The following is a 10,263-nucleotide window of genomic DNA, read 5'->3' as shown; positions in this document are numbered from 1 at the left end:
AGTTGAAGTCCACAAGTCTTAAACTTGCCAAGGTTGGAGACCCCTGACCTAGAGCCTCACCCAGGGTCATCCTTAGATCTTCACTTGATCTGGTTAAGTCACAGCTTTGGCTACCTATCACAATGGAGGGAGATGAATGCAGCCTCTTCCACCTGAGGCCTTCTGGATTCAGTGGTACGAACTGGGATGGGTAGGAAATAAATTCTAACACATCTAAGAAGAGAAGAGAAAAAGAGTTTGGGACCCTTAACCAGCCAAGCGGTCCATTTATTGGCACAACTGCCAGATTCATCTCTATATGTCTTTTTCAAAATAGTGTGCATTTTGTGCATGTGTGTTTAAGACTGCCACTGCCCAATAAGAAGAGAAGGAAGGGATCTGGAAAAAGCACTAGAGAGAACTTATAGAAACAGGAGAGTATATTGATTGATTGATCTATTGATTGATTTTTATTCCAACTCTATTACTTTATAAGTAATTTAAGGCAGTGAACATAGATAACATCCCTTCTTCCTCCTATTTTCCCCTGTGAGGTGGGTTGGGCTGAGAGAGAGTAACCAGCCCAAAGTCACACAGCCAGCTTTTGTGTCTAAAGCAGTACTAGAATTCACTGTCTCCTGGTGATTGGCCCAAAGTCACCCAGTTACCTTTCATGCCTAAGGCGGGACTAGAAGTCTCTGTCTCCTGGTGACTGGCCCAAACGTATCCAACCTGGCTTTCATGCCTAAAATGGGACCAGAACTCACCATCTCCTGGTTTCCAGCCTGATGCCTTAACCACTAGACCAAACTGGTTGTGAGAATGGGTGGGTCTCCAAAAGGCATCTTTCAACCCTGGAAGAAATATGATCCTGTATTTCCTGTAAGTGTGACTTACGTTGACTGTCCATGCGACGGATGGAATGTCCTCTCCAAATCCTTTTACAACTGGCCCAATGACTTCAGATTGCAAAATAAATCAATTCAGGAATGATAGCCTTAGTCATATTCTGTCATAGTCAGTTGGTGTCCAGAAAAGAAAAGTCACTGAGTATTTAAGTAGTCTCTTCCATACATTTCTTCTAAACTCTTCCTTGTTCCTGCGTGAAACCCTTAGTAATACCACACTTGATACAGCTCTTTTATAGAGGGTAAGTAAGTCAGCCAATCAACCAACCAACCGAGCTACGAAACAGGAGTGGCAAGAAGCAACTTACTCATAATTAGAAAAAAAAAATAATATTCCCAGTGAACTGTAATTTATTGAATTTCCTGAATTCTGAATTTGCACAACAGAAGCATAAATTAATCACAAGGCTGAACATATTATATAGGGCTATAAATGTATTATATAGGCTGGTTTGCACGAATTCTGTAAAATAAACCATTTAGGTGTATAGGGAAAGCCCGTTCAAATCCCTACTTATCCTGCGAACTCTCTGTATGATACAAGGCCTTTTAATTTAATTAATTTAATAAAATTAGTTAATTTGATTCATATTCATCCCTAGCCAGGTGAGACGTATAGCCGGTAATATCTCAACCGTCCCAAATGGTCTAATTCTAAAATAACATGTCTTGGATAAAACTGTGGAGGCTAAAACATACGATGAATGGTTGGAGGAGCTGGTTATGTCTAGTCTATCAAAGAGAAGGACTTGGTAGTACAGTGGTCTAAAGCACCCTGTTATTAAGACCAGCTGCCTGCAATTACTGCAGGTTCGAATCTCGCCAAGGCTCAAGGTTGACTCAGCCTTCCATCCTTTCTAAGGTAGGTAAATTGAGGACCCGGTTTGTGGGGGCAATAAGCTGACTTAGTATAAATATACAAAGTATGACGGCTATTGCTTAACGCATTGTAAGCAGCCCTGAGTCTCTGGAGAAGGGCGGCATATAAATCAAATTAAAAAAAAAAAGTGTCTTCCAGTACTTGAGGGGATCTGACAGAGATCCAACCTAGAACCTAGAACTAAGGAGAAGTTTCCTGACACTGAGAACAATCGGTGAAAAGGCTTACTACCTCTGGAAGTTGTAGGTGCTCCAACACTAGAGGTTTTCAAGAAGATAGCCATTTGTCTGGATGGTATGGGCCAGGGGTCTGCAACCTTAAAACACTTAGAGCCATTTGGACACGTTTCCCACAGAAAAGAAAACACTGGGAGCCACAAAACCTGGGTGGGCGTGGCCAACTCGATGTCACTCATTTCCACCAGTCACATGACCTCCTAGTCATGCCTACTCAGCCAGTCATTAAGGCAGAGAGTTGTTAAAAAACACCGGGAACCATAAAACCCTTTTGACATCTCTCCCTCTCCCCTCCCTCCCTCCCTCCCCCTCCCTCCCTCTCCCTCTGTATCTCTCTATGTCTCTCTCTCTCCCCCCTTCTCTTTGTATCTCTCTGCTCCAGCTGTTTCTCCATCCCCCGCCATCGCCCTTACCTTCTCAGGCCAGGCAAGGAGTGACTGGGAGGGGAGGATGAGAGGTGGAGCCAGCCAGTGGTGGGATCTCCCGACAGGGCCCAAAGAGCCGCATGCAGCTCCAGAGCTGCAGGTTGCTGACACCCGGTATACGGTCTCTTGCTGAAGCAGGCGGTTGGACTAGAAGACTTTCCAGGTCCCTTCCAATTCTGTTTTACTGCTACTATGTCAGGAAACCAGAACACCTGGGAGAAATGGTGGAATGCCAAGTGGGAAGTCAAGAGGGGGATAGAAAGAGATTAAATTAGATATCTAAAGAAATTGCTTTCCTTAAGAAGTTTGAAGGGTGCTCAGGATTGTGTTCTCATATATAATGGAAAAAGGTGAAGAGAGGTTTTATTTTATTTGGCAGAAGGAGAATCACACCTAGTCCTTCTGGGCCCCAAAGGTAGTTTTAACCAGGGAGGGGGAGCTTTGGGGGGGAATCTTTCTCACTCTTTAATAATAGTTTCCCTCTGGGTCATGTGAGCAGGAAGAAGCCAGGAGCAGTTGGAGTAGCCTTATGAGCTAATCCTGCTCAGGTCAGGGATACCCAGGAGAATTTTAAAAAATGTTTTTTTATGCATTTCTCCTGGCAGTTTTCAAGCTTGATCTTCAGTCCTTTATTTTATTTTTTATTTATTTATTTTATTTTATTGAATTTCTATACCGCCCTACTCCCGAAGGACTCAGGGCGGTGCACAGCCGTGAGATAAAACACATAGATATACAAAATTTAAAATCGAATAAAATGAATTAAATAAATTTGGCTGAATTAATACCAATAATTTAAGATACCCATATTTTAAAATACATTAAAAATTTAGAATTTACACTTAAAAGGGAGAAGATTTATTTCATTTCTCCCACCCAGTCAAATTTGGTGGCAGTTCCTTTCTTCCTTTCTTTTCTTCCAGAACATTATCCTGTTGTGGGATGGACAGACAGACAGGATCCCAAGGCCCTTTACATCATTTCTTTCCAAAGTTTTGCTGGAATGGAAATAATAATAATAATAAATAAAGGGGAGACAGCAAGCTCGCCTCCCACAGCTGGTTCCTGCGTTTTCTGGATTCCTACAATGCACTGAATTCTAAACCCAAACAAAAATCAGAATAAAACCCCGAGGCCAGGTTTACCCAGCACAACGAGCCACAAAAAAAATAGCATCTCATTAAATTTCATCAGGGCTGTGGGAGTTCCTGCTTAGTTCTTCGCTAATCTGGTTAGATACGTTCTGTGAATGCACCCTGTGGCTGAACTGCCCAACAAAAGAGCCCCTAAATCTGGATCAACAAAACCCACTTGCTTCATTCATAGAACATAGGCTGCCCAGATTGCACCGTGCTTCAAACAACACACTAAGGAGGGCGACAGTGCCCGTGTGTGGTTGTGTGTGGTTGTGTGTGTGTGTGTGTAGTTATCATTTCTTCCATGGTCTTTTTGTTGAGTTTGTGAACTTTCTGGTAAGTTATATTCCTAATATGAATAAGGTCCCTCCGTTTACTTTTAACATGCAGAGAAACAAAAGATCGACCAAATGAAATGATCAAGCAATACGTTTTCCATTGTGATACCTAATTGATGCAACTTTTTGCCGAAACGTCAATTGCAGGAGAAAATTTGGCTATGTGAACTAAGTCAGTCCAGCTAAGAATGATGGGCTTCCTGCAGTTCCATGCACCCGAGTTTCCTTTTATTGAAACATGTACTCAACGTTTTAATAAGTGGAATAAATGAAATATGAAGGAGACCGGGGCGGGGAAAGCAGTGACTGCTGGAAGCTTCCTTCTCATCCTGCATATCAAAACGGGAGAAAGGTCTGGCCAAGATCAGGCAGCGGCTCATTTGGCCTTTTGTTGATCTCGCTAATCTGTTATATTTGCCAAATTCCCCGCTATGCCGGTGGAGAGCAGCACGGTTTTGGTTTGGTTTGGTGATGAAAGCAAGTAACAGGACAGCTTGAGGACAGCTGCTTCCTCGGCATGAAAGATAGCCTGGGGAAGAACTAAAGGAAAAGTCAGCGTGCTGATTGTCACTTTTAAAGTCCTGCATGGCACAGGGCCAGGTGATTTCCCTCTGGTGGTTTTGGCCCATCCCACCAGATTGGACAGAATGGGCATATTCAGGGTCCCTCAGGGTCCTCTGTCATGGGGTACATCTTTTGAGAGACCCATTACTCAAGATAGAGTTGACCTCCAATCTTATTTGTTTCTTTATATCCCACCCTTATTATTTTTATTATAATAATTCAGGGTGGTTATGTCCAATTCAAGAAAGAGTGCAGAGAAGAGCAAGAAAGAGGATTAGGGGACTGGAGGCTAAACCATAGGAAGAACGGTTGCAGGAACTGGGTATGTCTAGTTTGATGAAGAGAAGGACCAGGGGAGACATGAGAGCAGTCTTCCAGTATCTCAGGGGTTGCCCCAAAGAAGAGGGAGTCAAGCTATTCTCCAAAGCACCTGAGGGCAGGACAAGAAGCAACGGGTGGAAACTAATCAAGGAGAGAAGCAACTTAGAACTAAAGAGAAATTTCCTAACAGTGAGAACAATTAACCAGCGGAACAACTTGCCACCAGAAGTTGTAAATGCTCCAACACTGGAAGTTTTTAAGAAGATGTTGGATAACCATTTGTCTGAAGTGGTGTAGGGTTTCCTGCCTAAGCAGGGGGTTGGACTAGAAGACCTCCAAGGTCCCTTCCAACTCTGTTATTCTATTCTATTCTATTCTATTCTATTCTATTCTATTCTATTCTATTCTATTCTATTCTATTCTATTCTATTCTATTCTATTCTATTCTATTCTATTCTATTTTATTCTATTCTAAGGTACATATTCAACACACCCTTTTCCTCCTATTTTCCCCATAACAACAACTTTGTGAGGTGCTTTGGGCTGAGAGAGAGGGATCGGCCCAAGTAACCCAGCTGAATTTCATGGCTAGGGTGGGACTAGAACTCCCCGTGTCCTGGCGATTAACCTAAAGTCACCCAGCTGGCTTTTATGGTTAAGGTGGGACTAGAATTCACCGTCCCCTGGAGACTCTGGGTCATTGCGACCGTCATAAATATGAGCCAGTTGCCAAGCATCTGAATCCTGTAAGCGTATCCTTACAGTTGTTAAGCGAATTGTGTGATCGTTGAACAACGTGGCTTTTTGGAAACTGGCTGGGAGAGTTGGCAAATGGCGATCATGTGACATCCGGATGCCGTCATAAATACCTACCAGTTGCTGAACATCTGGATTTTGATCACATGACCACTGGGATGCCGCAACAGTCATAGGTACGAAAAAACGGCCAAAGGTCACCTTTTTCAGTGCCGATGCAACTTTGGTCACTAAGCGAAATCTGGTGAGATTTTTGACTTGGTAAAGCCATCGCCAAACGGGACAAGCCAAGATTACGACCGTAGGGATGGAGGTGATCTTGCCTGGGTACCGATTCTACTTTATAGGGTGGATCTTCTTAGTGGAAAAACTTCATTAGTAGGACCGACTTTCAAGCTGGAAGGCTTTTGGTACGGGCGGGCGGGGCAGGGAACATTTTGAGCGAAGGGCAGTTTTGATGTCTTTCTTCTAGCTGTTTCCTCTGTTTACCAATCTATAGATTTCTAGGCATGTAAACACTTCTGGGGTTTTGAGATCCCTTCGGCCATCTGGTTTCAATAAGATAGCTTATCTTCATTGAACGGCCTTTTTACTGGGTGGAAAACAGGACCACGTCTTCAGCAAGCTGCTGGCAATCGAAGTATCTGGTGCCGTGAAGAGAGACAGAATAACAGAGTGGGAAGGGATGTTGGAAGTCTTCTAGTCCAGGGGTCAGCAACCTGCGGCTCTGGAGCCGCATGTGGCTTTTTCCCCTTCTGCTGCGGCTCCCTGTCACTCAAAATATGCCTCACAACCGCCAATGTGCGATACCCGCCGGCTCGCGATTTATTGAGCTTTTCAACCCCTGGTAGGCCAACCACAGATAAATCCAAGAAAAGAAAAGTTTCAGAAGAAAACAGAAAGTTTAATTCAACTACATATGCTAGTTTTGTGGCCGCTCAAGAAATAGTCAGGCACGGGAAGGGTTTTGTGGCTCCCGGTGTTTTCTTTTCTGTGGAAAGTGGGTCCAAATGGCTCTTTGAGTGTTTAAGGTTGCAGACCCCTGTTCTAGTCCAACCCCCTGCTCAAGCAGGAAACCCCAGATCATTTTAACCGATGATGGGATGAATTTGTCCCTTGGTGTCTTCACACCCTGTCCAGAAAAGGGACAGACGGATGGATGGATGGATAGATCGAGTTTCCTTCTTTACAGAGTGAAGGAATCCTGCAAATAATTTATGTGAGACAGAAAAGAGAAAGGATGAGTTTTTTTTCTTTTTTCTTTTAAAAAAAATCCAAGCACATCCCACTTCATTCCTCATCTTAGGAAGTGAATTAGCAGCCAGGGCAACAATTGACTTCTTTAAATTGGTTCTTAAAAACAAGACTTCTTTGTTTGAAACAAAACAAAGACAAAATCGCCAAGTTACTGGAAAACGAATTAGAAGCCCTCCCTCTGCGTCTCCAATTCAGTGGGGATTTCTGACTGCAAATCACTGGAGTTATTTGCTTCAATGCTCCCTTATTCCTTCTGGAGCTGGAATGAAAATTAACCAGATCGGTTTTCATCAGATTTATAAAACATTCCAGAAAAGATACTGGCAAACCACTTCTTTCCTTTTTTCTGTTGCCAAGAAAACTGCAGGGATGAGTTTATGAAGTCATCAGGAGGTTGATTGTGTTTCAAGAAGTTTTGGTTTTAGTCATGGTAGCCTTCTTTGCATTATTAATTCTAAGATCCTTCCTTCCTTCCTTCCTCCCTCCCTCCCTCCCTCCCTCCCTTTCTCCCTCCCTCTCTCCCTCCCTTTCTATCTTCTATCCTCCCTCCCTCCCCCTTCCTTCCTTCCTTCCTTCCTTCCTTCCTTCCTTCCACCCTCCCTTTCTATCTTCCATCCTCCCTCCCTCCCTCCCTCCCTCCCATCCCCCTCCCCCCTCCCTCCCTCCCTTTCTATCTTCCATCCTCCCTCCCTCCCCCTTCCTTCCTTCTTTCCTTCCTTCCTCCCTCCCTCCCTTCCATCCTCCCTTCCGCCTTCCTTCCTTCCTTCCTCCCTTCCTCCCTCTCTCCCGCATACCTGCCTTCCTTCCTTCCTTCCTTCCACCCTCCCTTTCTATCTTCCATCAATCTTCCCTCCCTTCCATCCTCCCTCTCTCCCTCCCTCCCTCCCTCCCTCCAGCCTTCCTTCCTCTCCCTCCCTCCCTCCCTCCCTCCCTTCTACCATGCCCATTTGCTTTCCTTTTAAAAGAAGACAAAATGATAGTACTTCACCAGAAGAGAGAAGGAAAGATGACTGGAGCTGTTCCCGTTTTAATTCCTTCCCTGGACATCTGAAGCCTCTTCCATCTGTTGCCCACTAACAGTGCTAGAAAGCCTTTGCTGACTGGGCATAGTTGGGTTGTGCAATCTATTGGCCCAGCTTAGGGCAAACCTAAAGACAGACCCACAACGGATGTCCGTGATTTCAGATCATGGCTGAAAGGGTTGGGAGCATAGACCAGAATGCCAGGGCCAGTTTTAGACTTTCATGGGGAGCCGGTGCAAATCTTCACATGGGCGGGAGGTGGCGCCATCCATCAATGCAGCCTAAGGACATCATGCACCTTTCACCACAGAATCTGCTCCTGTTCTAAATCCCTCATTTGTTGCTCTGGAAAGATTGTTAAAACAATCGGCTGGATTTGTATAACCTGCTTGGATAGAACGGGGCTCGGTTATTTCGGGCACAGCCTGATGTGTGAACCCTAACTAAGGGGGGGTTGACCTAGAATAGGGTTCTCCAACCTTAAGACTTGTGGACTTCAATTCCCAGAATTCCTCAGCCAGCAAAGTTGAAGTCCACAAGTCTTAAAAGTTGCCAAGATTGGAGACCCCTGACCTAGAAGACTTCCAAGGCCCCTCCCAGTCTGTTATTCTCCTATTTCTGTTAGCTTCCCCAGCCTGTTTAGGAATGTTTTGCAAAGAGGCTTGCTTGGTGTTTCCTTAACCTTGGGCTAAGCTCAGCCAGAGAGTCTTAAAGCTCCTTCAGTTTCTGAGCGGCAGAAAACAGCATCTCTCTGGGATTTTGCATTGACTGGGACAGTTGTTTAATTGCGCTCACCCCGCCCTGCTCCTTCTCTGGGCTCTTCTGCGTTCCTGCGAAACAGCTTTCCTTTGAGGCTTGTGCAGCTGAGCCTGCTTGCTTTTCAGAGCAACTGGATTCGGGGCCAGACCGTCGTCTCTTCTTCTTGTTTTCTTTGTTAATTTCTCTCCTGTGAGTCATCTGTCAAAAACACACGGCCATGGAGGCAGTTAAAAAAAATTGGCTTAGGCTTTTTCACACTTACGACCACAGCGTCCCCACAGTCACGCAATCAAAATTCAGATTCTTGGCAACCGGCTCCTATTTAGGATGGTCGCAGCAGGGTCCCAGCCTCACGTGATCCCCCTTTTTGCGACCACCTGACGAGCAAAAGTCAACGGGGAAGCCAGATTCACTTAACAAGCGTGTTGCTAACTTGACCTCTGCAGGGATTCACTGAACAGCGGTGGCGAGAAGGGTCATAAAATGGGTCAGAATTTGCTTGACTGTCTCGCTTAGCAACGGACATCTGGGGCTCAATTGTGATTGTAAGTTGAGGGCTGTTTGCAGTTAGGTGAGAGTCGGCTGGGAACACCCCTCTTGTCAAGAAGACCCTTGGCTCCCAAAGGGCCATCAATGCTTCACCACCATCTGAAGTTCTGCCTTGGGTTCTGTTGGAAGAAATATCCTTCTGGGTTCAGCTCCAAGTGGGGAAAAAGACACTGGAAACATGGAGACTGCTTGGAAAGATGGTTTAATGGTGGACAGAATCACATGGTTTGAGTTCCTGAACAGAAAAAGGGGGCCGAGATGCAGTGAGTCCCTGGATTTTATGCCCTCTCTGGCTTTGAACTTCCTGGGGCCCAGAAAGAGTATCCTGACTGGTTGTCAGACTCCCAGGGGGTGGGGGTCTCAGCTAGCCTTGCTGGCTGATGTAATCTTCCCAGGTGCCATGGGATGAGTTTCTGTTGCAGGTCCTATTGTGTTGCAGATGAGTTTCAAAGATTGAAAGATTGAGTTTCTGCCTCTGGCCCATTGACAAAGAGTGAGGGCAGGAAGATGGGAGCTGCTTCATCTTTAAAACATGCTTCTCTGTTTCTCATCCAGGGAAACATAACATTCTGCCTTTTCAATATTCCCCAAATATTTCATCCCTCTAGGAAAGGGCTGGGTGCTAACTTCCTACAGTTCCCATTTCATTTGAGCTCTTGGTATCTTGCATTGAGGTTATGTGGAAACCCTGAGTCAGCTCTGTATTTCCTTTATTTATTTCATATTTAAGAACCCACATCTCCCTCACAGGGGGAGGTTTTTTCTATAGGAGCTACTAAACCTATTTTCCAAGCACCGAGGGCAGGACAATTTCATTTTCATTTCATTTTATTTAATTTGTATACCGCCGTACTCCCGAAGGACTCAGGGCGGTGAACAGGCACAGAATAAAACACGTAAAGTACAAAAATTAAGAACAGAAGTAAAATCGAATCATTAAAGAGATTCCAATCTAGAACTAAGAAATTTCCTGACAGTGAGAGCAATTAATCAATGGCACAACTTGCTTACCAGAGTTGTGGGTGCTTCATCACCTGAGGTTTTCAAGAAAGGACGGATAGCTATTTATCCAGAATAGTTTTCTGCTTGAGCAGGGGGCTGGAGCCTCCCAATCCTTTTGTTCTATGTTCTAA

At 44.8% G+C, this 10,263-nt stretch overlaps 1 protein-coding gene across 4 annotated transcripts in view; it reads left to right on the top strand.

Moving 5' to 3' along the window:
* The window catches only part of PLAT (plasminogen activator, tissue type), a 49,874-nt gene that overhangs the window by 19,409 nt on the left and 20,202 nt on the right, over nt 1-10,263 (top strand). The window lies entirely within an intron of this gene.

The sequence above is a fragment of the Pantherophis guttatus genome, chromosome 9, assembly GCF_059756535.1.
Source record: "Pantherophis guttatus breed Tessera chromosome 9, ASM5975653v1, whole genome shotgun sequence".
NCBI classification, from domain to species: Eukaryota; Metazoa; Chordata; class Lepidosauria; order Squamata; family Colubridae; genus Pantherophis; species Pantherophis guttatus.
Note: the sequence above shows the minus strand (reverse complement) of the source record. Positions and strands in the feature narration are given on the sequence as shown.